We start from the raw sequence: 26239 nt of genomic DNA on the forward strand, positions 1-26239 counted from the left end.
CTTTCTGTGTTCGGTGGTAGGGCAGTCGATCGGATCGTATCGTTGCTATCCCAATAGCCTACATTCAACGTTACTTTATGTTGGCCTAGCCATGTAGTCTACAAAGGAAAGTACCGCAGGTTACCGTAAACGTTGCCCATTTGAAGTTGGCTTTTGGAACTTTGGTGGAGTATATGCATTGTAAGTAAATTCCTTAAAAGTGTTCCGGATATATTAATAACATTTAGAGTAAATACCTTCATGCTGAACACAAATAAAGTAAGACCATGGTTAGAGTTAGAGTAGACTAGCCTAGGCCTAACTTTAGCCCTAAATTGGACCTATCAGTATTACTGGCTATGGTAAATCACAGCTGCCTGCTACTGCCTTTGCTGATACTCGGAATATAAAATGTGATAAATAAATTAAAGTATATACTTGTAACAGACTGGTCAACCTACACATTTTGCAGCCTGGTGATCTTCCAGATCTTTAAAGTAAAGGCTTAATAATTGACGCACCTCCAAATATTACTAGGCCTACTACTATTACTACTATTACTATACTAGCCTACTACTACTGTAGCTAGTACTAGCAACTATACAGCAGGCAACCATAACTTTTTGCAGCCAAGCAGAGTTAAATATTTCATGAGTTTGAATCCATTTCAGGTATATGCTGATCAAATTGTGTTTGTCCATGTTTTGGGCATTTGGAAATCTTACTCCCTAAAAATAACCAAAATTACCTCAATATAATACCACTAATCTCTGCAGGACCTGACCTGTCTGAGGTTAGAGGCTCAGAGCATAGCAAACAGCATCCAAAGATAATGGATGTTTACTTAGGCCTTCACTACAGTAAGCTTATCGACAGATGTGTCAATTTAGGGGTATGAAAGAACTTGCATTCGTGCGATGCAATTTTGAACCATTTCACGAAATATAAATCTTTGGGTATGTCTCAATCTCTCTGCCATAAAATAAGGCAGTCAGAAAGTCACAACTCCACAAAAACAGATACTCAAGCAAACGGAACACTACAGTAAAAGAAAGGGCCTGATAGATTCCATAAACGAGTTATAAAAGTAAAAAATGTGAAAACGTTTGCCGTCTCGGTACAATATTCATCCCCAAAATATTCTCTATATGTGTTAGTGTGCATCACTTAGCCCTGTGCGTACAGTTGTAGTGGTGTGTCATTGGTTCTGATTCAAAGAACTAAGTCACACAGGGCCTCAGTGTAGCAGTGTACAACAATTTTTTGTAACATGAGTTTTTTCCCCCTGCACCTATGGGATGAATCATGGCTGAAGGTAAACAATTGAGTATTCATTTTAGAATAACAACGCAATCATGGCTAAGTTATTTAGGCATTTTGATATTAACGTTATGATGTGGGTAGTGTTACTAGTGCTGAAGTAATAGCTTGATCAAAAGTATTCCTCAAAGTCCCACAATGCCTTCACAGGGTGACCTACTGTACAGACACTTGAGCACTTAGGAGTTTTTGCAAAAAGAGCAAATTCCTTGTCCAAAATTGCTAGGTTTGATCCAGTTTTACAGAGTCCCATAACAAAAAACACAGTCTGTGATATATCAATGGAAAAGTGTAAAGATTCAATGTAACATATTTGAAAGGATTAGAGTATGTTGAAAAACCACCAGCTATACATTTTAAGGAAGTAAACAGTACCTCATTGAACCTTGCATTGTGTTCACACTAATGAGTTATGAAATTGTTATCAGTGTCTTCATCATTAAAAGCTATTAATTAGGTTGATCAATGGTCTCACATATTAGTGCAATCACAGAGGTTAAATTTCAATCAGGTTATAATGCCAAGGGAATCCAGACCTACTTCATAAAAAAAAAAAAAATCATGGCTCCTATAAAAATCATTCATGATAAAAACCAGCATACATACAGTATGTGGAACTAAAGTAGTTTCATATTGGGTATCATGTCCAAATAAAAGCTCTTGATTGTATTCAGTTTTCATACTTTTAAAAATGACCATCTGTGTGCAGTAATTTGGTGTTAGTAAGTAACATGAAAATGCACAAGACTAATGTTCAACAGGCACTAGATAGTTCTCATGTCCATACTGTAGCACAAACCAGGGAGTTGTTCCATTACAACTCCCTGCACGAACAGGCTATTATGATCAGAGTTGTTATGGAACAAATAAAACTCCCTTGTATGATGTTAGCACTGTACTGTGTGACAAAACACTTAAATGCATACATGTGGTAACATGTTGCTATGATCCGATACTAGCTGGTTGGGTGTATAAATAGATCACCATTATGCAAACTGCACTGCACATGGTTTCCATTATGTAATAAGTTTCATTTTATGAATTTGTCAATCTGACATGTATGCTACTGTATATGTGTAGGCTGCATGTACAACTTATTGTATCTTAATAATATACAGCAAAAAACTATTGAGAACTGTGATAAACAACATTTTCAAAGTGACAGTTGGGGATCTAAAAAGATCACTGAAAGCCTTCTGTAGCGATATAACATGATACTAAACATTATATATCTCTGCAAGCTAGTGCACCCTGCTTTGAGATGTATGGTTTAAATAAGGTTTTCACAAGTTTGTCCTGTTGACCCAACCACTGGCCTAGACATACCAATAAATAGATCTATCCATGCTTCAAATTGAGTTTTCACAATTTGACCATTTTTACCTAAATTTCCTTTGACCTTCCCCAAAAACAATAGGCTTCTTGTACTTGTGATGCATCTATACATACATACTGTACCAACTATGAGATCTGTCCAATAAAGCTTACTGTCATGAGAAACTGTGTTTACAAGCTAGGATCACAAACACAGTACTCCTACCAATGCACATGCACACATATGCCATCGTGAGTGGAAAGTTTCAACATCATTGAAACCAAACATTAAATATGAGCTCAGTCATAATGCCAGAGTCTGTGTACACAAGTAGTCCTGAGCTTAAACCCCAAATGATACGTTGAGGGACTAAATGTACCGGTATACATAGTCTACTGTAGGGTGCATGCAATTTTTAAGTAAATGAACTGCATGCGGGATGAGGCATTGAACCATGCATGAATACTCAGTCAATCTCTTGAAGTGATTGCATGCTAAATTCCTGGGTACAACTTACATACCAAATAATAGATCAATATTCAAACTTAGTAGTGTGGCATTTTTCTCAATTGTTGCATATATGCGGTTTCCATGAAAAAAGTGATAGCTAAATTAACTAAACTGACATGAATATTGGACAACATGTACACTAAGTATTGACATCAAATAGAGAACTGCACTGTCAAGACTTCCACCTGCAATTTATGAAACAATTATCTGGACTTATTTATGTTCATTCTCTTGTCAGAAAAGATGGCTTAAATTTGGCACAATTTGAGGAATGCATGAATGCAGAATGAGAACACCACAGCAGATATGCTCCACTTTATTGCAAGAAGTACAGGGCTGCAATTTCAAGGTCGACACAGGATATCAAAATACTGTAACTTTGAGCTGCTGGTTCATGCTGACCATGGGATGCAGCGAGAAATGGCTTATGTGGAAATAAGGAGCTCCCACAAGCATATATTGCAAACATCCCTAGTTGTCTTTAATATTCAGTAAGTATTGACTGTGATATATATTTTAAATCCCTATGACCTGAAGTTAGTTTTCTAAAGTCTTCCCTTTAATATCCTCTAAGTCTGATCAACACACACTATACATAATATAAATTTACTGTACTAAGTTTCAACAGGAAAAAAGATGATGAAAATTTGCTGTTTATTTTCAAAAAATGAAAACGATCTAAGGCAACGGCTAACAAAGTAATGTAAGAAAGACTTTCCACTTCCCACCAAGTCCACTGCCAAACCTTTTGTTTTACTTTGCTACTTCCACCATCATAAAATGTTATCAGAATTGAAATGACTTAATGTGTAGTCTTTGAAAACCAAATATACTGTAAATCTGCCATCTGGCAGGCTGGAATGAATTGTAGGTAGGATTGTGAAGCAAAGACTTGAGGTGTTAACACACCATCACATTTTAACCTTGATTATGATGTGTATATTTGTACCTTTTGCAACAATGTCAATATCAAAATGTGAGGCTTTAAAAAAATATTTACATGGAATGTACTTCAGTGAAACTTTGACATATGATTGAAATGTTGTTTTGGTTTGTTGTAGGTTAACAAGAGCTGGTGGAATTTCTCCACAAGAGAAGGAAGTACTGTCATCAATAAAATCTGCAGACAGAAGAATATTTTTACTGAAGATCAAAATTTTCAATGAAAGGAAAGGCTTTCGATTAAAATTGGACAAACAACTTCTGTAGATACAATGAGGACTAGATTTATATGTCATTGCTTGGAGCCAGGTACGGTGCATTCTATGAGTTTGAATTTTTCTTTTTAGTTTCTGGACAGGTATATGACATGCAGCATACAAATTAAAATTTGTTAATGAATTTTTTTCCTTCACAGCATCATAAAATTCATTATTAATAATCCATTTATACAAATTCTTATGTTGCTGTATTTGAGAATAATTTTCGTTAGTAAAACAAAGATTTTAATCATATTCATTGCATTAACTATTATTCATGTAACTCCCTTACTTCACTGTATCAAATAAAACATTGTTTCACCAATCCATTATTCCAGTTGTTATACTGCTGGCAGGGGAGACACTAAGGTCTTTTAATACTTCAGTTACCCAATTAATGCTAACTAGATGCTCAATAATGCTTCCCACAATGGGGATGTTGGGTCTAGCAAACCTTAAGTCTAGTGGACCCTCAATGTAATGGGCATCCTCCCCCCCCCCCCCCATGTTGGTACTGCATGTGGTATACTTTTGTTAGTGAAACTAAGAGTTTCATCCTAGTCATTACATTGAGGGATGCTCTTTATTAAACTCCCTTACTTCACTGCAGCGTATTGGTAATCAACTATTCTAGTTGTAATGTTGCTAGTACTGTATTTGAGAATCCTTTTGTTAGTGAAACGAAGAGTTTAATGCTATCCATTACATTTAGGAGTACTCTCTAAGTGTCTACCTTCACAACATCATATAATAAATTACTAACAATCCATTATCTCTTTATATTTATGGCAGAGCTGTAGTCGAGTCCAATTAGCCAGAGCCCGTTCCAAGTCCGAGTCCATCTGGTCTGAGCCAAATACAAGACCCCTCAAGTCCGAGCCGACTCCAGATACCAAAGATCACCTTTGGTAAAAATTCTTGAACTGTTATGATAATTATGCACCCAGGAGGAAATTTACCTCATGCTATAATTTTTTCGGACCAGATAAGTGGCAGCAAGCTCTTCCTGGTTCATAAATGTTATAAAACTACTGGGAGGGGAGTCACCAAGGTCCTTCAATACTTTCAGTTACCCAATAAATGCTAACTAGACCCTCAATAATGCTTCCCACAATGGGGGTGTTGGCTCTAGCAAACCTTAAGTCTAGTGGACCCTCAATAAAATGGGCATCCCTCTTGTTGGTACTGCATGTGGTATCCTTTTGTTAGTGAAACTAACTAACTCCCTTTCTTCACTGCATCGTATTGGTGATCCATTATTTCAGCTGTAATGTTGCTAGTTCTGTATTTGAGAATCCTTTTGTTAGTGAAACGAAGAGTTTAATGCTATCCATTCATTACATTTAGGAGTTAACTTTCTAAGTCTCTACCTTCTCAACATCATATAATAAATTATTAACAATCCATTATCTTTTTATATTTATGGCAGAGCTGTAGTCGAGTCCAATTAGCCAGAGTCTGAGCCAAGTCCGAGCCCACTTGGTATGAGCCAAATCCAAGACCCTTCAAGTCCGAGCCGACTCCAGATATTCAAATATGATCACCTTTGGTAAAAATTCTTGAACTGTTATGATAATTATGCACCCAGGAGGAAATTAACCTCATGCTATAATTTTTTCGGACCAGATAAGTCGCAGCAAGCTTTTCCTGGTTCATAAATGTTCAGCCCGAGCGCTAAACTTTCAAACCATGCAGGGAGAGGCAAAATCATATTCAAACCACGACCACCGCCAGGTTAGAACGTGCTTGTGAGAACCCTGCTCTACTAAAAGTGATATTCTAGTTACATTTAGGATTGCTCATTAAGATTTTCAAATCATCATCATTGTCTTGGTTGCTACTTTTTCTGATGTCATCATCATTTGTGAATTATTGCTATTGTTGCTATGTTACAATTGCCAGTATCAATTTTGCTTATTGTTCTCTCAAAATTGCAGAGTAGAAGGAAGAAATGTTAGCTAATAGTTATTATACCATATGTTCTTGGTCTCTAAATTGTTTACGCTGAGGTCAGTATGAACAGAAGTGTTTATAATAGTTTTCCTTTCTGTTAAAGTATTTTCTGAATCATTTCATTAATTTTATATTTATACTGGAATTTTCAGTAGGTGTTGGCTTCATTGAGGTTCAAAGACTACTCAAGGTCAGTAGAGTAACATAGAGCATCTAACTCAACAAGGAAAAGTTGGTAGTCATATGTAGTGCATATAGGTTTCTGACATTGAGTACTATTCTATAAATTTGTACAGTATAGCAGAAGCCCATGTGAGATAACTAGATATATGAAACTGAAAGCCATGTTAACATGATAGTTCAATATTGGAATGATGAATGGAAGTTTGTATGCAGGTGTATCATGTGCTGAGTGCTCTTAGCCAAGTCAAAGGTTATTTGAGGCCAATATAGGTAAAATCTGAAAACCTTCATGATCCCATACTATCTAGTATCTGACTAGTAGCTGCTTTAATAGCTGAATCTTAGGGCAATTAATATATTTATCAGAACAAGTAATGTACCTCAAAAGACTTCTTAAGCTCTTTTGAGCCCCATTCAATATTTCAGTGTATTAACTTCATCATTCTTTTAACAAATTTACTCCAAATTGCTAGTTTCATGTTCTGACAATGAACCTTTGTCATATCATGTTGCATGAGTGCTGTAACTGGTTTACAAGCTTGCAAAAGTCTTAAAAGGAGGATAGGGTGTTGGGATAAATAGTTCAAAATAATATTAACAAAATTGTACCATATTTTGCTTTTCTTTTTTCCCATATGTTGCCACTGCTTGAATAAGACTAGTTGATAGGACTTTTTGTGAGCTCCACCTTTGACAACAAGGTACAGTAGACTTCAACTGCATCTTGTTGGCAACATCCTAGGAAAGTTTCAATAAACACAGATGTTTCTATAAAATGAGGAATCTGATGAACCTTCCAATACTGCGAGTCTACATTGGACATTTCAGCAGGGGGCAATAAACAATTCTGCTATCGTTACATACTGTAGGTCCTTCATAAAATGCCACTTAAAGAACTGTATTACTTCCTTGGGAAGGTGAATTTTATTGTCAAATACAACATCTGTCAGATATTTAGTTTCCCAACCTGTCCAACCCCCCCCCCCCACCCCTCCATTTATCCCGAGTAGTTTACAGAAACTGGGACAGAACATTTTTTGTGGGAAACAAGGTTAAATAATGTTGTTTGAGGTATTGAGCATTTATCTGTATGTCCCTTTCGAATCTAGATAGGAGGAAGTAGCAAACAATGCAAGGAAAACATGAAGTTCAAGTGGATGCTTTAATTGCTTTTACCCAAAACATTGCTATATTCATTGATAAATATAATCCACTTCAAATTCAGTACCGTTATACAACATGCAAAAGAGTTATGATATTGATGTACTTTCTGAATTTAGACCATTGCAGGTGAACAAGTTTAACATTGGTTTTTAATTTGACTGTATGTAGAAAACACCGGTTACATAATGAACCTCAGATACAATGTCGTGTAAATACATATTACTGCTAGGAGCTGTTTAGCAAACAGTGAAAGAAAAATTTATTACTTGACTATCAAGAGATTCACAGAACTCCACTCCTTCAACAATATTTACAGTGGTGCAGACTTCAAAGCAGTGCAAGGGCAACAACTGCCTATCTCTTTAAGAAATTTCCAAGTGCTTTCATTTCTAGCAATTGCATATGTTCAAAAGAAAAATGAAATATTAAAAGATGTGGTCTTTTCAACATGTTACCACATCTCCCCCCCCCCCCCCTCTCTCTCCCCCATCAAAAAAGTATTGCATGTACAGCAGTAACCCTTTTTGTACATGTGCAATATATGGGGCAGAGCCTTATTCATGACTTGACCAAGCCCTTTATCCATTTGAATAGCACAAGTTATGTCAGTGGTATTCACATCAATGCCTCATAGAAAATGTGCCTCATGGTAAATTTTCTAGCTGATAGCATGAATGTGAATGAGCTGAAGTTGTAGGAGTTGCTTTGTTTATATATTTCTGAAAGTAACATGAAATTTCATAATGATTTTTAATGAAAATATTTGCATTTATCAGTAATAATTAGAAAGAAGACATAATGATTTCTGCTATAGTGTCTTATCTCTGCCTCTTATGTTAAAATTGTGTTCATTGGTTGGTCCTTGTACTTCGAAAATATTGCTCCCTAACTCAGCAAACCCATAATCAATCTGAAGATGCTAATTCAGACAGCTTACTGTTCTAGCAAGTTCTCGACCAATTATATTGATGAATTTGCATCTGGATGAATTTGCACTGGATGAATTTGAATCATGCCAACTATGTAAGGAGCCATTTCTTTAAACCTTGCAAGACTGGTCTATAGAGTTTCAGCTAATTTAATACAAGCCGATCGATGAAGAATTCAAATACTGTGTAATCCTATCCTACTTCAAAGGTGTACGTGGTCGAAAGGTTTCCTAGTAAAATTACAGGTCCTTTCAGATCTGCAACTTCATCTTGAGAACTTCTTTTTGGTCACATAGTAGCTTGAAACAATTGAAAGTTGGAGACAGTACTTTGAAGATATGTGCTTCGGCACCATGTACCCAGTGGCGTAGCCACGGGGGGGGGGGTGGGGGCGACAGCCCCATGAAAGCTTGTCACCCGCCCACTGGGATTTTGGGTGTCGAAAAAATTACATGTGCAAAAAATATATCATTCATTGGTCTGCATGGTATCGAATCTCCATGATGACCACTCATGAACGACCCTTCGACCGCGGACCGGCAGTAGGCTATAGTTGCTGAAAAACCTGACGTGACATAGCGCATAGGCCGAGATATGTCATGATATTTGAAAGCAACTTACCAGATTGTCTTTTTTCTTCTATTTCTCTAAACAATTTGATGACCATATCAAGACATGGGGATCTCAAAATAAAGGATGTTGTGAAACTTTAGAGCAGCTTAGAAGGCCTGGGAAGTGTTATTTCCAACGATCTAGGAGGTCTTTATAGCTGAAAATTTCCCGTACGCTGAGCGCCAACCCATGGTGGCACTCCACTCAGGTAGTAACAAGACGCCCTCCCAGGAATTGGTCAAGCCCCCCCCCCCCAAGCGCCCACCCCCTCCACTGGAACAATCCTGGCTACGTCACTGCATGTACCACAGGTTTATCTGATATCAAAGTGAAAGCGGCTTTCCACAAGAATAAAGAAAGCATATCTACGTTTTTGTGTAACACCTACACAACTCAATCCCCACGCAAACAAGACTACCTACGTACAGTTTTCATTGAGGATTCCAATAATTCCTGCAATTTCCTACCAATAACATATGGAAAGTCACTCCTGTTATCGTGGCGGAGCTATAGGGGTATTGGTAAGAGGGGGTGAGAATGGTCTGTATGGGCGCTTTCGACTTTATCTAAGCGGAGCGCCACCACAGGTTGGGGCAGAGCGTACAGAAATCTTTTGAGTAAAGATACTCCCTATATGGCCGGAAATTACCCTTTCCGGGCCTTGCTAATTTGCAGATAAACGAAGAATAAATACGTGTCATCGCCAACAAAATGTGACAAATGTCAATAGGCAGATGAGAGCGCCATAAAAAAGTCAATAATCGCGAATAAGTAAAAAAAGTGATAAATAGCTGAAAAGGGCGCCAGCAGTCCCTATGAGTCCGTTGGGGGGGGGGGGTCATCCGCCCCCTGACTGTATTGACGCTCCGCCACTGTTGGGAGCTCAGTGTAGGAAGAGATGGGGGGAGAGGGACGGTATTTTTTAACGGTTTGGGTGAGCGTCTGCAATGATTCGTAATGACATGTTATCGCAAGCGTTCAGCATGCTCAAATAAAAAAAATGAATGAGGAGGAATTCATATCACTTTTCAATCATTTTTTGAAACAAATTGAGCGAATTGATCGCTAGTAATCTTGAAATTGGTTTTATCACGGTCATTGTCATGTTTCTTATATGTACCTTTCTCATATAAAAGAATTCTGTACGTAAGGTTATCAGAAATACTTTTAAAATGACACCAAAGAGATTAAAAATTCTTTTCGAATTTGTTAATAATATTGTCTTTTAAGAGACACCGTAGACACGTTGCTCGGTTTGGTTTACGGCAATAGTGGCAAATGGAGACCAATATCCGCACTTAGTGGACCTAATGTTATAGTCGTGCATTGACCTTGAACAGGGGGCCTACCGTGAAAACGTACGGAAAATTCATCCTTTTATATCTCAGCGAGACAATTCCACTGGATACAATAATATGACTCAAAAGTCCTTAGATGTGGTCATCATTACAATCACAATAAAAGATATGTATGAAAAGCAGATTAAAGATATGATGGAAACTCAAATGTGGAACAAAAACGATGTCCCTACGGATGCCGTTTAGTGACATTTACATAATTTGTGTGTAGTAGGTTCCGTAGCTCTTTTGTGGAAAAACTTTGTAATATGCTTAAAGTTGGTAGTTCATCCATGCTTTAGATTAATGAGAGACATAGATCATCACGTTTTATGAGGAGGGAGGCTATTTTAAAAATCTGGGTAATAGGTACTGTAACTCTTTTCTTGGAGAAAGCTTGGAATATGCGGATATAAGGAAGAAAGTTTCGAGTTCCTCCCACGCATTAGATAAATGAGGGACCTAGTTCATCACGCTTTGCGAGGATATCTCATATATTAGGTGTAAGAGAAGCGGTGATTGTAAGGAAGGGAAGGGGAGAATGGGGGGGGGGGTAAATGATGTTACCAGGGGGACCTAATAATTTGTCCTAAATGAGATTTAAAAAAATCATTAATGTAAGTAAATTTCATTACTGCCTGCTCTCGCTGATTTCTTTTAACCCTATAGAGCGGAGTGTGTGAGGTGAAGAAGGGTAGGGCAGGATGGGGGAGGGATGATAAATGACGATGTAACCAGGGGGCTGATAATTCGTTCAATAAGAGATTTGAAAATATATATATATGTAAGTTCATAACATTACTGCCTGCTCTCACTGATTTCTTTCAACCCTAAGTTACGCTTATCGGAAGACTATACGCCGATAATACAATTCTTTAACAAGGAGATGCTTCTAATTTATTAAACTGTGTAACTTTCACTAAGCTATTTGGAAAAAAAATATGCTTTTAAGTTGAAAGACTCAGTAAGGATCAATAAAGTAGAACAAAGATCGTTGCGTGCTGCGTGTAACGATGAAGTTTCCTACATTGGGATGGAAGAGTACCAGCCTACCAGGGAGTGTAAGATTGAGTGGGAAGTTAAATGACGGTGTAACTGAGAAATTAAAAAAAAATCTTAGTGATAAAATCATTATTGCTTGCTCTTTGCTGATTTAACATTAGAATAAGTGTCTCTAATCATTAGATATTCCTTTAACATACGAGGTTCGGTTGGGGAAGGGGGGGGGGATACTAGACGGATTGACGGGGAAGAAGATTGGGAGCCAGTGGCGGATCTAGGGATATTGGTCAGAGGGGCGAGAAAGGTCTGTACGGGCGCTTTCGACTTGATCTAAGCGGAGCGCCACCACAGGTTGGCGCAGAGCGTACAGAAATCTTTTGAGTAAAGATACTCCCTATATCGCCGGAAATGACCCTTTAGGTACATCGCCAACAAAATGTGACAAATGTCAATAGGTAGATGAGAGCGCAATAAAAAAGTAAATAATCGCGAATAAGTAAAAAGTGGTGAATAGCTGAAAAGGGCGCCAGCTTCCCATTTGAGTCCGCCCCCCCCCCCCCGCCTGACTGTATGGACGCTCCGCCACTGCCTGTTATGACAGAAACAAATACTGATATGAGATGAGTGTGGTATATACCTACTGACGACTGATAACGGTATTATAGTGCATGTTCTAGCATTTTGACATCGTATGAATCTAGCAGACAACGTACAGGTACCGTCTGGTACCATTATACGTTTTGAGTGCTATTTAGGGGTTCTAGGACAAAATCCCCCCAGACAATATCCCCATGACCCATACAAAGCCTGCCTGCAACAACCAGGGATGGCCCAGGTGTGACAGTCAAGGCATGGGACATTGCACTGGTTAGGGTACCGTTCAGGGGATTGGTCAGGGGACTGGTCAGGGTACTAGTGAGGGTACTGGCGAGGTAACTGTGAGGGCTCCTGTTAGGGTACCTGTGAGGGTACCGGTCAAGGTACTGGTCATGTGACTGGTCAGGGCACCGGTCATCATACTGGTCACTCTACCAGTCAGGATTCCACTCAGTGTACTGGTTAGGGTACTGTTCATGATACCAGTCCGGATACTGGTCAGGGGACTGGTCGGGAGATCATTGAGGGTAATTGCGAGGCTACCTGTTAGTGTGGCCATGGGATATAGCTCCATGGTGTGACATTTAAGGGACCGGTCAAGGTACTGGTCAAATTACTGTTTATTGTACCAGTACTAGTAAGGGTACGTGTCAGAGTATGTGTCAGGGTGCCTTTCAGGATACCAGTTGGGATACCGGTCGAGGTACCGGCCGGGGTACAGTCCAGGGTACTGGTCAGGGAGGGGTACTGGTGGGGGTAACTGTCAGGCTCACTATTAAGGTACCGGTCGGGGTATGGTCGGAGTACTGGTCCGGGAACCACTGAGAGTAACACTGAGAGTACCAATGGAAATACTGGTGAGGGTAACGGATGACGGTACTGGATGACGATAGCAGGGACCGGGATGACGCAATTTTGTAAAGAATTGATGGGATTTTTTATAGCTTGGGGAGATTTTGGCTTGGGTGGATTTTGTCTTAGGGGAATTTTGTCCAGGGGGATTTTGGCTCTGGGGGATTTTGTCCTAGGGGGACTTTGTCCGGGGGGATTTTGTCCTGTCACCCTATTTAGGTATTAGTATTGGACCAAAAACAGTATTAATGTCGGCACGAAACAAACGTTAAAGAAAGCTCAAATGTTGTTTGTCCATCTCTAACATCCCTGGTGGAACCATGGAAATATTTGAAAATTGTCAGCACTGTGGCAAGTCCCCAGACATTTTGATATGTTACCTTTATAGTTAACAATTTGGGTAAAGCCTGTTCAGGGAATGATGATAAGCAGCCCCTCCACTTTTATGTTTTTGACAAAATACTATACACTCAAAGCCAGATTTTTAAAGCAAAAAAATTATGGCTCAGGAACTAATGGTATACTGGCAGTTTTGAACTAAAATTGACAGTGAATAATACATGAATTGCATCAGAACATAATTTAAGTAATGTATAAATGAATGCGCAGTTGCAACTGTTCACTGTATGTTTATTTTTTTCACTCCTCCGAGGAATACTGCTACAAACAGTCAAACAACAAACATTTTTCAATTGATCAGGAATACATCAGAAAGTGTCCCTTTCTGTACACTACTGTAGAGTATACTGTGTTGCTGACTCAAAACGTAAACAGAGATAGAGGCAGTGAATGTGATTGCTTAAAATTCATCAAAAATTGTTGAAGATTTGTTTTTTTTAAACTTCTACCCAGAAATCTGGCTTATTACCAAACACATACAGTAGTGGAGATTAGCATGATATTAAAAGACGAGACACAATAAAAATTGTACAATCATATTCAAGCAGTTGATTGTATTTTCAATCCCAGTTTATATTTTCCACAAGATTTATTTCACATAAACCAGGATACTTGCACTATTTCATGACCTCAATTTACTGACCTCTCTCATACATGAGAAACATTTTGGGAACTAACTTATACCTCAAGTATTTATCTAGACTTACCAGTATAGGCTGTATCTAATACCGTAACCAATGCAAATTACCACAATATCATGGAGTTTCCATGCTTGGAGGGACAAAATTATACACAATACCCCTGGATTGCACAATTTCATACCTATAGTTACAAATGTTGTGGTTTTACAGTATGTTTCATTGGGCTGCACTAGGTTTCCATGACATTGGTGCTAGTTGCATGTGCCTTTGCTGTATTCACTCCCCTCAATTTTGAGGGGAAAAAATTTAATTTTGTTAAAAGAATAAACTGGTTCTTGGTGTAATAAAAGACCAAAAGCTTTCAGTAATTAAGTCAGGCCTAACATTGTAAACTTTTCCCATAGCATAACCCCTGAACCCCACTTGTAGAATTGTGAAAGTGTGGTTCAGAAACAATGCAGTGTACCCCTGGAGATTTTGTGGGATAAAAGTTTGAAAGATTTTTATAATAGTAATCTGCTTAACAAATACCCTTAGTCCTGCACAAGTATCTGTGTGGTGGTTGTTTAAAATTACTGTACTATGGCTTGCTGATCTTGCTTGGAATACAAAATTAAAACATCTTGAAACATGAGAAATGCATTTAAGAACAGTTAAAGCAAGGTAAGGCAGCAAAATATCCAGTAACCTCAACACTTAAGCATCAGGACCACTTCAGTTGTATAACAAGTTCCATGTTCTTGACAAGCAGCTGCAAATGTTCCCCAATTCTTACAAAAACATGTAGTGCCACAATGTCACCAAACTAAAATATTTCAAGAAGTACATTGCAAAAGAATGAGTCCATTTATACAGTTAAATATGTAGAAGACTTCCTATGAAGACTGGTCTGCATTCTCTTGGTTCTGTCTGCTTGAAGCTTATAATATTAATTTCCTCTATCTTTTATATGGTGTAACAGTGTAACATATCCTGGAACTAGTTAGTTTTCTGTTACTGCTCTGCATTTATGTGAAGCAAATACTACATTACTGTGCCAATCCAACAACTACTCCCAGCAACTTCCTAACTCCATTGAAAGATGTGCTGTGTCCCAGAGGATATACATGAGATGTGTGAATCTACTTCGCGATTTACAGGACATACTTTTGCTTTGCTTGGCATCGGCTTCTATGCAAGCTTTTAATTGATAAGCCCAACAAGGAGGTACTGTATACCACTATGTACAGCATGATGAAAAGCTTGGTTGATGATTGTATTCACCCCACTGTAAACTGTGTGATAATCTTGCCTGGCATTTCTAATTAGAGCATATCCTTTGCTGTATTAGCCTGTAGAACTATCCATCTGTTGGTACAAAAAGAAAAGCTTTCTCTTAAAGATATGCTGATTTGGTCCCAATTATAGCACGCGCAATATAGCTTGGAATGTTTTGCGATTACCGATTAGACCTCACATGACCTCACACTCTACAAATGATGAAAACAATGAACTGCTTTACAAAACTAAATCTCCTGTAATTCAGCCAATATTTTAATCATCTCACAACCTTTCATATATACTAATTTCACTGTAAATTTCAATTCGTTTATCCATCCCATTTTGTTCCCATTAATTCTTGATTCATCTTGCCTTGTATACAACATTACACATTTTATTTATGCAGCCATGCATTCAATTGGAGCTGAAACAGCTCCCTACCATAGCAAGTGCTTTTAAAAGTTGCAAGTCATTCACGCTTTACCAATTGTAAAGAATTCAAAATTTAAATATACATGTATGTACATTTTATGTGGACCTAGCCTGACAATTTGGTGTTGTCTTGCATTGACCTTTAAGATTAAAAACCAGAGAGTGGATATAGCTCTAGTGTAGTTAAATACTATGGACATAGAGTAAAAAGATACCACCACATTAACCAGATATACAAAAGTTTTCATCCCTTCTGATTGTTTCTTTCTTCATTCCATAACTTTGGAATAAATTACCTCAGTTGTTACTCGTATTTGAGATAATAGAGTCCTATGGAATCAAGTTTATGCGATGTCAAACCTACAGAATATTAACTTACTTTTTGGTTAATTCAGAAAATATCTTCCATTTTGCTGTCAATGATGCAGTAGGTCACCCCATCAGTTTGTCCCAGACGGCATCTGTGCTCTAGCTATGATTGCTACCGTTCCAACATTGACTTTTTCACTGCATGGCAGCTTCATCGTACAGTGTTATTCCTTTGGATAGTGGGATGTTGTCATTCATCTTGAGATTGAGAATGTTGATCATCAAATTTGTCTGAGAAAACATTAACAGTGCCAATCAAATAAATATCAAATGGTCAGAGTGTAGACGTGCATTATTTCAATTTTTATTGTACACTTCTCTCCAATATATTTTGGGCAATACAGAGCTCAGATCTTTAACACTGAATATTGCACATTTAGTCAACTTGGTATTACTTATGGATCTAAATAGACTTAACAAAATGACTTACAGTATATGCAAGGGAAGGGATAGGAGGCTTTATCAAATTTTTGTGTTATATAGATTTTTGGAGGATGTTAACTTTTAATTAGGTGCACTCAGCTTTTGTAATAGTTACATTATGGAAATGTACTGACTCAATAACCTTTTGGATGCATGGCATTGTTATTTTGTACAAATTTTGGATAGTTATAAATAAGACACTTGAAACACAATGCATCACTTGAGAGACTTAGATTAAAGGTATTCTGCATTGGCCCAAATTTGATGCTGGATTTTCTAGTGATATATCCTTTAACTGTTTTTATTGATACCCTCACTGGGATATTCAGACATCTTACAGTACAGTGGTGTTTAGAATGTCTGAGAATATTTTGGAGAGTAAAGACTTCCAAGAACTTTTTGAAAAGTTCTAACAATTATAGCATCTCTTATTCAATACAGGCTACTTGTAAGTTACATTTGCATGGTGACTTCAGTCTCTAATAATCTAGGCATAGCTACTGTACAGTATAGTAAAGGCTTCATAATTGACGCACCTCCGTAATTGACGCACCTTAAATTATTACTAGCAACGATGCAGCAGGCCACCTAAACTTTTTTGCAGCCAAACAGAATTACATATTTCATGAGTTTGAATCCATTTGAGGTATTTGCTGACCAAATTGTGGTATTTTTTAAGCTTTTAACACCCTCCCCCCCCCCCCCCCCCAGTTTGCACGTTTTTTGGCCATTTGGAAATCTTACACCCTTAAAATACCCAACATTACCTCAATATGAAAACACTACTCTCTGGGACATGACCTGTCAAAGCTTAGTGGCTCAGAGCATAGCAAACAGCATCTAAAGTCAATGGATGTATACTACAGTAAGGCCTACACTACAGTTAGCTTATCGACGAATGTGTCAATTAAGGGGTATGAAAGAACTTGACACGGCAGACATTTTGTGGTCAAATTCTGCTCAATTGTACGGTGCATAAGCACAGAACCTTAAATATTTTGAGATCAGAACATTTCTGAGGAACTACACATATGAAAAACACATACAGTTGAGTAATTTGGATTTTTCATTGATAGATATCATTGATCAAATCCTTAAGTGCGTCAATTATAAGCCCACCATGCTACAGTATTTGGTCATGATTAGGGCAATGTACAGTAACATAATTGTCCAGCAAAATCTAAGGCCATATATGATCCTATATGCACAGTAGGCCTAGGCTAAGAAGTTAAGCTGACCTACTTGAAATCTAATTTCTCTGGCAGTTGGTATTAATTTGTAGCTCAAACTACAGACCAGTTTACCCTTGACCCAATGCTAAGGTATTGTTAGGACTTGGACTATGGCCCTAGGCTACAGCCGAACGTAGGCTAGGCCTTACAAGTTTTAGGCTAGAAGCTAGACTATTGAAATATGGGTATGAACAAATAACGTGAAGGTGTATGCAACAACGTTATAATATCAACGTTATTAATATCACCAAACTTTATTGACTAATCTCATGGACCTTACCTGAAGTTGTTGGTGAGACGTTTTCGTGTTAACGGTACTTTTTTAAGAAAAAGTCAACAAGGAAAGAACCTGGGCACGAAAACCAAACTACCCGGCGAACGACTGACCCGATCTCAAGCCCAGTGCCCTTGCATCGAGAGGGCACAGATACTACACATCATCTAATATTAGCCGAAACTGTTGTTGGGTTGCAAGCAATGCAGCCTACGGGTATGCGTTAGCCCTGGCGTATACAGTGTACACAGTGTAGAACGTATACACTGAATACAGGCTACTGCCGCTGTCAAGAAAACTACGGATGCCTGTACGTCAGGTCAACTTATATACCAACTGGGGGATATACTTTGAGAGCAAGACTTAGGTTTACCGTAAGGGTTTGACCAATTGGATTTTTCCTTGCCAAATGACCCAAAAAGTAGGTAGCAACTTATAACGACTGATATGCAGTCCTAGTACCATAAGGTGTACTGATGCAAAATTTCAAGTTGATCCAATCATTTCACCTCAGGTAAACCTGTAGCGTCGTTGTTGGTTAATAGCGCCACCAAATTTGTTCTGCTTAAGAAAAGTGCTAACTTTACGATCGATTGCGATCACGGTATAAATTAATTAAAATTCTGCCCTAGTTGGATATAGTTGGTAAGTAAGGTTGTAAATTTTACTACTTAAGGGTCCCGGGGGCATGCGGGGAGGTGTTTTAGAGTGTGAATTAATGACAAGTGTGTCAACATATCATCTTAAATTATACGGCAAATGCCAGCTACATCTACTGTATCCTAACTTAGCTTCTGTGTATGCTTTTCACTAAGCCTAATGTACGCATGGCACACTCACGGGTGTTAGATTAACTTTGTATGTTTGTTTTCTTTAGTAAACCTCTCGACCAGTTGAAATAGTCTACGATCCTATGTTGGAGAAAGAGAGAGTTGCAACAACAACATGAGCGCAGAAACACAACAAGCCACGTGTTTTGTCATTTCTTTATGTCTTGAGTCTACATAAAAGGTTTACAACTGCAACGGTGCAGGTATGGCTGAGTCAGAACAAAAGCCGGTTGAAGATAGCGGTGTGAGTGACGTTACAACGTTGAAGAGATCCTGTAGTGGATATGTGGGTCTATTAGCCAGGTATTACAAGGAGCTGGAGGCGCTTTTAACAGACCCCATGAATTATGAACTGGCCTCTAAGAAATACGCTGAGCTGAATAAAATATTTGAGTCTTACGTGACAAGGTATAATGAGTACGCCAGTAAGCTGGAAGAGAAGGAGGCAGATGTAGCCTCTGAGCAGTTTGAAGTTAACCGTGTAAACAAAGTTGAGTTTGACAAACGAATAACAGAATGGTTCCAGGAAGTCCAGCAGGTCCCAGACAAAGATGATAGGCCAACGAGATGCGACACAGAAGTAGAATCCGTTAGAAGCTATCGGTCAAAGGGTAGTGCGCTAAGCGACACTTCATCAATCAGACTGAAGGAGGCTAAGGCAAAGAAGGCATTGGCAGATCTGAAGAGGCAGCAGTTTATTAAAATGCAGAAACTGAGAGAACAGCAATTTCAGTTAGAACAGGAACTTGCTCGGGCTGAAGTAGAGAACGACATTGCTAGTGCTGAAGCCGAACTACACATATGGCAAGAAGAAATACGTACTGAAGATGGCCGAGGTGAAGAACCTAAAGGAACTGAGGATGCTGGGAAGGTTGGTGACAAGCCTAGGGAAGTTAAAAGTCCATGTGTTACACTAAATCCTAATGCACCAGAATTCATTAATAATGTAGAGACTGGTTATGATTCTATGGGCAAGGGAAATTTGTCAAATGAAAGTAATCTGTCACAGTTTATGCAGGCCATTAATTTGTCTGTTCACATGCCCAAACCAGAGTTAGAGGTGTTTACTGGTAATCCAGTAGAATACTGGAGCTTTATTAATAATTTTGAGGCAAGCATTGCCAGTAAGGTGAGTGACGACAGAGTTAAATTAACTTACTTGTTGCAGTTCTGTGAGAATGAGGTAAAGGACAGCATAAGTTGTTGTGTGCTCATGGAGCCTACAGAAGGCTACCAGCGTGCCAGGGACATTTTAGCAAAACAGTATGGGCAACCGCATGTGGTCGCACATGCTCTGATTGAACAAGTGTTAAATAGAGCCCAGCTTAAGCCTAACGATGCCAAAGAGTTGTCTGACCTTGCAAGAAGTATGAGAAAATGTGAGATAACGTTGAGTCAAACAGGGTACTTGGCAGACCTGCATTCTAGTGACACCTTGCTGAAGGTCCAAAAATTGTTGCCCATGTATATGCAATCAGATTGGGCGAAAAGAGCACAGTCTAACATGCTAAGGGGCATTGTTCCTAATTTCAGGCATATCACAGAGTTTGTGGAAGAGTATGTGCAGGTAGCAAACAGTATCTATGGGAGAAATATGGGCACACAAGTAAAGGAAACTAAGCAACTTCCTAGGGGAGTAAAGTACCCCATGAACGGTGGGAGAAGGTTGACTACATTAACCACGCAGAGTTCCCAAAGGGAAACCTATGTAAACAAGGTAGCATGGAAATGTCCATGTTGTTCTCAGAGGCATAGCCTTGAAGTATGTAAAGATTTTCAGAGCAAGTCACAAAGAGATAGGTTTAAGTTGATTCGTAAACTGAGGTTATGTGATAATTGCTTTAAGCCTAGGCATATCGCAAGTGATTGCAGGTTACAACCTGGATGTCAGGTAGAAGGATGCAATAGGAGACATCATACTCTTTTGCATATTTACCCTACTGAACGTAACAGCGAGAGTCCCCAGACAGGTTCCGGGGAGGTGGACAAATCAAATGAGAGAACTCAAGGAGTTAGTCTCTCGACAGTTAAGTCTCCAAGAGTATGTCTCAGAGTATTGCCTGTTAAAGTAAGAGGTAATGGTAGAGAAGTTACTACCCTCGCATTACTTGATCAGGGCAGTGATACATCTCTTTGTGAAAATGAGCTAGTCAGAGAACTAGGAATAGTGGGAGAAAGTGCAGTATATGAACTAAGTACTGTTAATTCCCCTGCCACTGTGACAAAGGGTGTAGAAATAGCTCTTGAGGTCGTAGGCCTGGAAGGCAACGAGAATATTGAGTTGCTAAATGTATGGTCAGTCGAAAGTCTCCCCGTAACAAAGCGTAGTATTCCTACCCAAGACCAGGTGAACAAATGGCCACACTTAAGGGACATAGAGTTCCAGACTATGGATAGGGAGAAGGTTCAACTTCTTATAGGGAGTGATACCCCTGAGGCATTTTGGGTCCTCGAAGAGAGAAAGGGAAAAAGAAAGGAACCGTACGCAGTGAGAACACCTTTAGGTTGGACGGTAATGGGCCCCCTAGCTGGTTCATGTGGGTCACCCAGGTCGTTTTTAGTGAATCATGTTGCCCATGAAAGGCTCGAAGAACAGGTAAAGCGCTTCTGGGAGCTGGACCATGGGTTTGGGGGATCTGCAGATGAAAGAGTATGCGACTCTATTAATGATCAAAGGGCTCGCAAGATCATGGAAGACAGCGTCGTTCTCAAAGACGGGCACTATCAGATGAGGTTGCCATGGCGCCATTATCCACCTTCCTTGCCAAATAATAGGACAATGGTTGAGTCAAGACTTGGGAGCTTGAGGAAGCGGCTCCTCAAGGATGAGGATCTCCATCAGCGGTATAAGGCTGTTATGGAAGACTATCTGAGAAAGGGATATGCACGCAAGGTAGACGTGAGCGGAGATGTCTGTAAGCGAGGCGAGATCTGGTACCTTCCACATCATCCTGTGATTAATCCCAATAAGCCAAATAAATTGCGAATCGTTTTTGACTGTGCGGCGCAATACCAAGGATTATCCCTGAACAGTCAGCTCCTGCAGGGGCCGGACAATACCAATAGCTTGCTTGGGGTGTTAACTCGATTCCGAGAAGAGAAGATTGCCATTGCAGCGGATATCGAGGGAATGTTTAACCAGGTCAGAGTGGCACCAAGGGATCTTGATGCTCTGCGGTTCTTGTGGTGGGATGAAGGCGATCTCACAACGTCACCACAAGAATTTCAAATGTGTGTACACCTTTTTGGTGCCACATCATCGCCGAGCTGCGCGGGATTCGCCTTGCGCAGAACTGCAGATGACAATCAAGACAGCTTTGATGAGGAAGTTAGGCAAACAGTGTATGACAACTTCTATGTTGACGACTGCTTAAGGTCAGTGCGAACAACGGAAGATGGAAGGAGATTAATCCCCCAACTGCGAGATATGTTGAGCTTAGGTGGATTTCGTCTTACCAAATGGGTAAGCAATGATAGAGAAGTACTATCAATGGTCCCTCCTGCTGAAAGAGCGTCATCGGTGGTAGACTTGGACTTTACTCATCTGCCACTAGAAAGAACACTAGGGGTACTGTGGGACATGGAGTCTGATCGGTTCAAGTTCAAGGTTGCTGTCAAAGACGTCCCAAACACTCGAAGAGGTATTCTGTCAGCAACGAGCTCACTTTATGACCCCTTGGGACTTGTCGCCCCATTTACCCTGGAAGGGAAGGTTCTGCTACAAGACTTATGTGCGCAAGGCCTGAGTTGGGATGAACCAGTGAAGGATGGAGAACTTCGACGTTGGCAGAACTGGTTAGAGGAATTACCAGATTTAGAGTCTGCTGAGATCAGTAGGTGCATCAAACCACCATACTTCGACGATGTGAGTTACGATGTTCACATATTCGGGGATGCATCAGAACGAGGCTATGCCGTCAGTGCCTATGTGAGGACAAAGGATTCCGGAGGGAAGGTTCATTGTACACTGTTGATGGGCAAGGCCAGAGTATGTCCCATTAAGAAAGTAACCGTGCCAAGATTAGAATTAACAGCAGCGACTTTGGCTGTCAAGGTCGGCCAGGTTCTGCAGTCGGAGTTGAGCATCCCACTGAAGAGTACAACTTACTGGACGGACTCCACAACAGTCCTGTTGTATGTCCGCAATGAGGGTCGCAGGTTTAAAACATTTGTTGCAAACAGAGTGGCTGCCATCCGAGAAGCTAGTACCGTAGACCAGTGGAGGTATGTCGACACTCATCAGAACCCAGCTGACGATGGTTCGCGCGGACTACATGCTAGAGACCTAACGAGTACATGCAGGTGGCTGAATGGACCTGCATTTCTGTGGGATGCCGAGGAGAATTGGCCAGAGATTCCTTCTGGGATAGAAAACCTAGAGGGGAGGGAATTACCTGAGGATATCCAGGATGAATGTAAGGTGAAAAAGCAAACTTACCTTAACACGACCAATGGTGTGGTTGCCAGATTGCTGGAGAAATACTCATCATGGACTCGGTTGAAAAGAGGGGTTGCTTGGATTCTTCGGTATAAGGAATACCTTGTAGCACGATACAGGGGTAAACAACCATGTAAGGAGACTGTCTTGTCCTTGCAAGAACTGAAAGAAGCTGAATTAGCCGTAATCAAGTACGTCCAACAGAAGGCCTTTCATGAAGAACTACATCTTCTCAGGCAGAAGAAGGTCAGTAAGCTGTGGAGTAACAATGCCTTCAACAAGATTAACCCGGTATTACATGACGGGGTCCTACGGGTTGGTGGGAGGTTGAGAAATGCTCCTGTTGCATATGACGAAATGCATCCCATCATACTACCATCCAATGACAGAGTGACATCTCTGATCATTATCCATCACCATCTCCTTGTAGGTCACTCAGGGTCGGGCATGACCTGGAGCTCCCTCAGAAACAAATTCTGGATACTGAAGGGAGGAGCAGCAGTAAGGAAGGTAATTGGAAAGTGCTTCGACTGCAAGCGGAGAAATGCCCCACGCGGTTCCCAGTTTATGTCAGAGTTGCCATCAGTCAGAGTGACACCGGAAAACCCACCATTTACATTTGTAGGTGTTGACTACTTCGGGCCACTGTGGGTGAAGCAGGGTCGAAGCCAAGTCAAGAGATGGGGATGTGTTTTTACTTGCATGACCATGCGAGCAGTTCACATAGAGTTGGCCGATAACCTGGATACCGACTCCTTCTTGAATGCTTTGAGAAGATTTATAAGCAGGCGCGGGACTCCAGCGAAAATTCTGAGTGACAATGGCAGCAACTTTAAGGGAGGAGAAAGAGAACTGCGAGAAGCGGTGCAGTCACTGAACAACGCAAGAACGGAAAATTTCCTGCTAAATAAGGAAATTGAGTGGCAATTTAATCCTCCGGCAGCAAGCCATATGGGTGGCATATGGGAGAGAATCATCAGGTCTGTGAGACGCATTCTGAAGGCATTAGTGAAGGAGCAGCTCATCAATCAAGAGGTATTGACCACATTGCTGACCGAAGTAGAGGCAATCCTCAATGCCAGGCCACTAACACAGATCAGTTTGGATCCAAGAGATAACCAACCATTGACGCCGAATCACCTGCTCCTTTTGAAAGGAAATCCAAATATTGCTCCAGGAGAGTTTGTTAAGACCGATGAATATGGACGTCGCCGATGGCGCCAGTGCCAGTACTTGGCAAATCAGTTCTAGAGGCGCTGGATAAGGGAATACCTGCCATTATTGCAGACGCGTCAGAAGTGGAACAAGGAAAAGAGAAGCCTCAGAGTTGGCGACCTGGTTCTCATGGTTAATGAGAGCTTACCCAGGGGGAAGTGGTCCGTTGGAAGGGTGGAACAGGTGTTCCCAGATAGGTTCGGTCGGGTGAGGCAGGTAGAAATAAGAGTGGGTTCCCAATATTACAAGCGCCCAATTGTGAAACTGTGCCTATTGGAGGAGGCTGATAGTGAGTAATTGACTGCACGTCAGGTTATAGGTCTTGTTAGTTTACGTTCAGCAAAGACATGTATTCAAGTGTTATCGGTCCTTATGTTCTGCATATAGTTGCAGTATGTTAAATGTTTACATCCATTTCAGTTCTTGTATGTTCAGTTAATGCTTTATATCTGTAAGTAATCTTTTAAGTGTATTTAGTTCTTTGGGAAATTGGGAGCAGTGTTGACAACGTCGCAAGAAATTAAAGGGAATGAGTAACCCCAAGTTAGCTCATTGGGGCTGGGAATGTAGCGTCGTTGTTGGTTAATAGCGCCACCAAATTTGTTCTGCTTAAGAAAAGTGCTAACTTTACGATCGATTGCGATCACGGTATAAATTAATTAAAATTCTGCCCTAGTTGGATATAGTTGGTAAGTAAGGTTGTAAATTTTACTACTTAAGGGTCCCGGGGGCATGCGGGGAGGTGTTTTAGAGTGTGAATTAATGACAAGTGTGTCAACATATCATCTTAAATTATACGGCAAATGCCAGCTACATCTACTGTATCCTAACTTAGCTTCTGTGTATGCTTTTCACTAAGCCTAATGTACGCATGGCACACTCACGGGTGTTAGATTAACTTTGTATGTTTGTTTTCTTTAGTAAACCTCTCGACCAGTTGAAATAGTCTACGATCCTATGTTGGAGAAAGAGAGAGTTGCAACAACAACATGAGCGCAGAAACACAACAAGCCACGTGTTTTGTCATTTCTTTATGTCTTGAGTCTACAAAACCTAAGCACCAACTTGGAGAAGTAAACGTAAATACCAATCCAGTGCTATATATATATATATATATATATATATATATATATATATACTGATGTAGTGCAATCGGAACTATTGTCTTACAATTGAAACCGAATTCCTCTCCCCCACCCCGTCGTCCCAGGCCCACGGTAGCCAGTCTAACTGATGTGGGGGGGGGGGCATGTCAACGCATGAGGAGGAGAGGCTTAGATGCCAAATAATGCACAATTACGCTGTTGTAGACTTAGGACATAAAACTGATAACAAACTGGGTAGTAGTTTTTGTGGTTTATTGGTTTAACGGGATAGCAGTTTCATCCGTACTCATTCTTATCTTCTTGTATGAGCTGGAGATTCCCCTAGTCCCCCCTCCCCCCAACCGTGGCTATATGTGCTTGCCTCTTCCCCCACCCCTTCTTCCCGAATCCGCTCTAGTAAAATAAAATAGGCCAATTAAACTACCTGTGCTAGCCTGTCCTATAGACATATTTGATTGAAAATACCGTAGATCTAAGCCTATGTATGTAAATGCAACATCGTGGGGTATATAAGTGCGGGTTGTATCGTGGTGGTGATTGATGATGGACTGATGGGGTGAGGAGAGTAATCCGTGTAACGCCCGGTACTCCCCATCGTTGCTACGCGCCACTGCATGCATGTAGGCTGTAAATACTGTCAAATATATCTCGGGTGGGAAACCATGTAA

At 40.1% G+C, this 26239-nt stretch overlaps 1 protein-coding gene and 2 long non-coding RNA genes across 5 annotated transcripts in view; 1 reads left to right on the forward strand and 2 right to left on the reverse strand.

Annotated features, from left to right (window-relative positions):
• Window positions 1-26239, reverse strand: part of LOC139979687 (calcium-activated chloride channel regulator 1-like) — a 47641-nt gene that overhangs the window by 20934 nt on the left and 468 nt on the right. The window lies entirely within an intron of this gene.
• Window positions 34-5892, forward strand: LOC139979691 (uncharacterized). Of its 2 annotated transcripts, none has more exons than XR_011797256.1 (5): window positions 34-180; window positions 3363-3615; window positions 4186-4375; window positions 5116-5231; window positions 5753-5892. It is a non-coding gene; the product is annotated as an uncharacterized lncRNA (long non-coding RNA). The 2 variants fall into 2 exon arrangements; XR_011797257.1 differs by having other exon boundaries at window positions 166-180; window positions 3368-3615.
• Window positions 13891-25594, reverse strand: LOC139979692 (uncharacterized). Of its 2 annotated transcripts, XR_011797259.1 has the most exons (4): window positions 25519-25594; window positions 17989-18502; window positions 16064-16284; window positions 13891-15339 (listed from the first exon to the last, which is right to left on the reverse strand). It is a non-coding gene; the product is annotated as an uncharacterized lncRNA (long non-coding RNA). The 2 variants fall into 2 exon arrangements; XR_011797258.1 differs by having other exon boundaries at window positions 16064-18502.

Source organism: Apostichopus japonicus, chromosome 14 (genome assembly GCF_037975245.1).
Source record: "Apostichopus japonicus isolate 1M-3 chromosome 14, ASM3797524v1, whole genome shotgun sequence".
Classification (NCBI taxonomy): Eukaryota; Metazoa; Echinodermata; class Holothuroidea; order Aspidochirotida; family Stichopodidae; genus Apostichopus; species Apostichopus japonicus.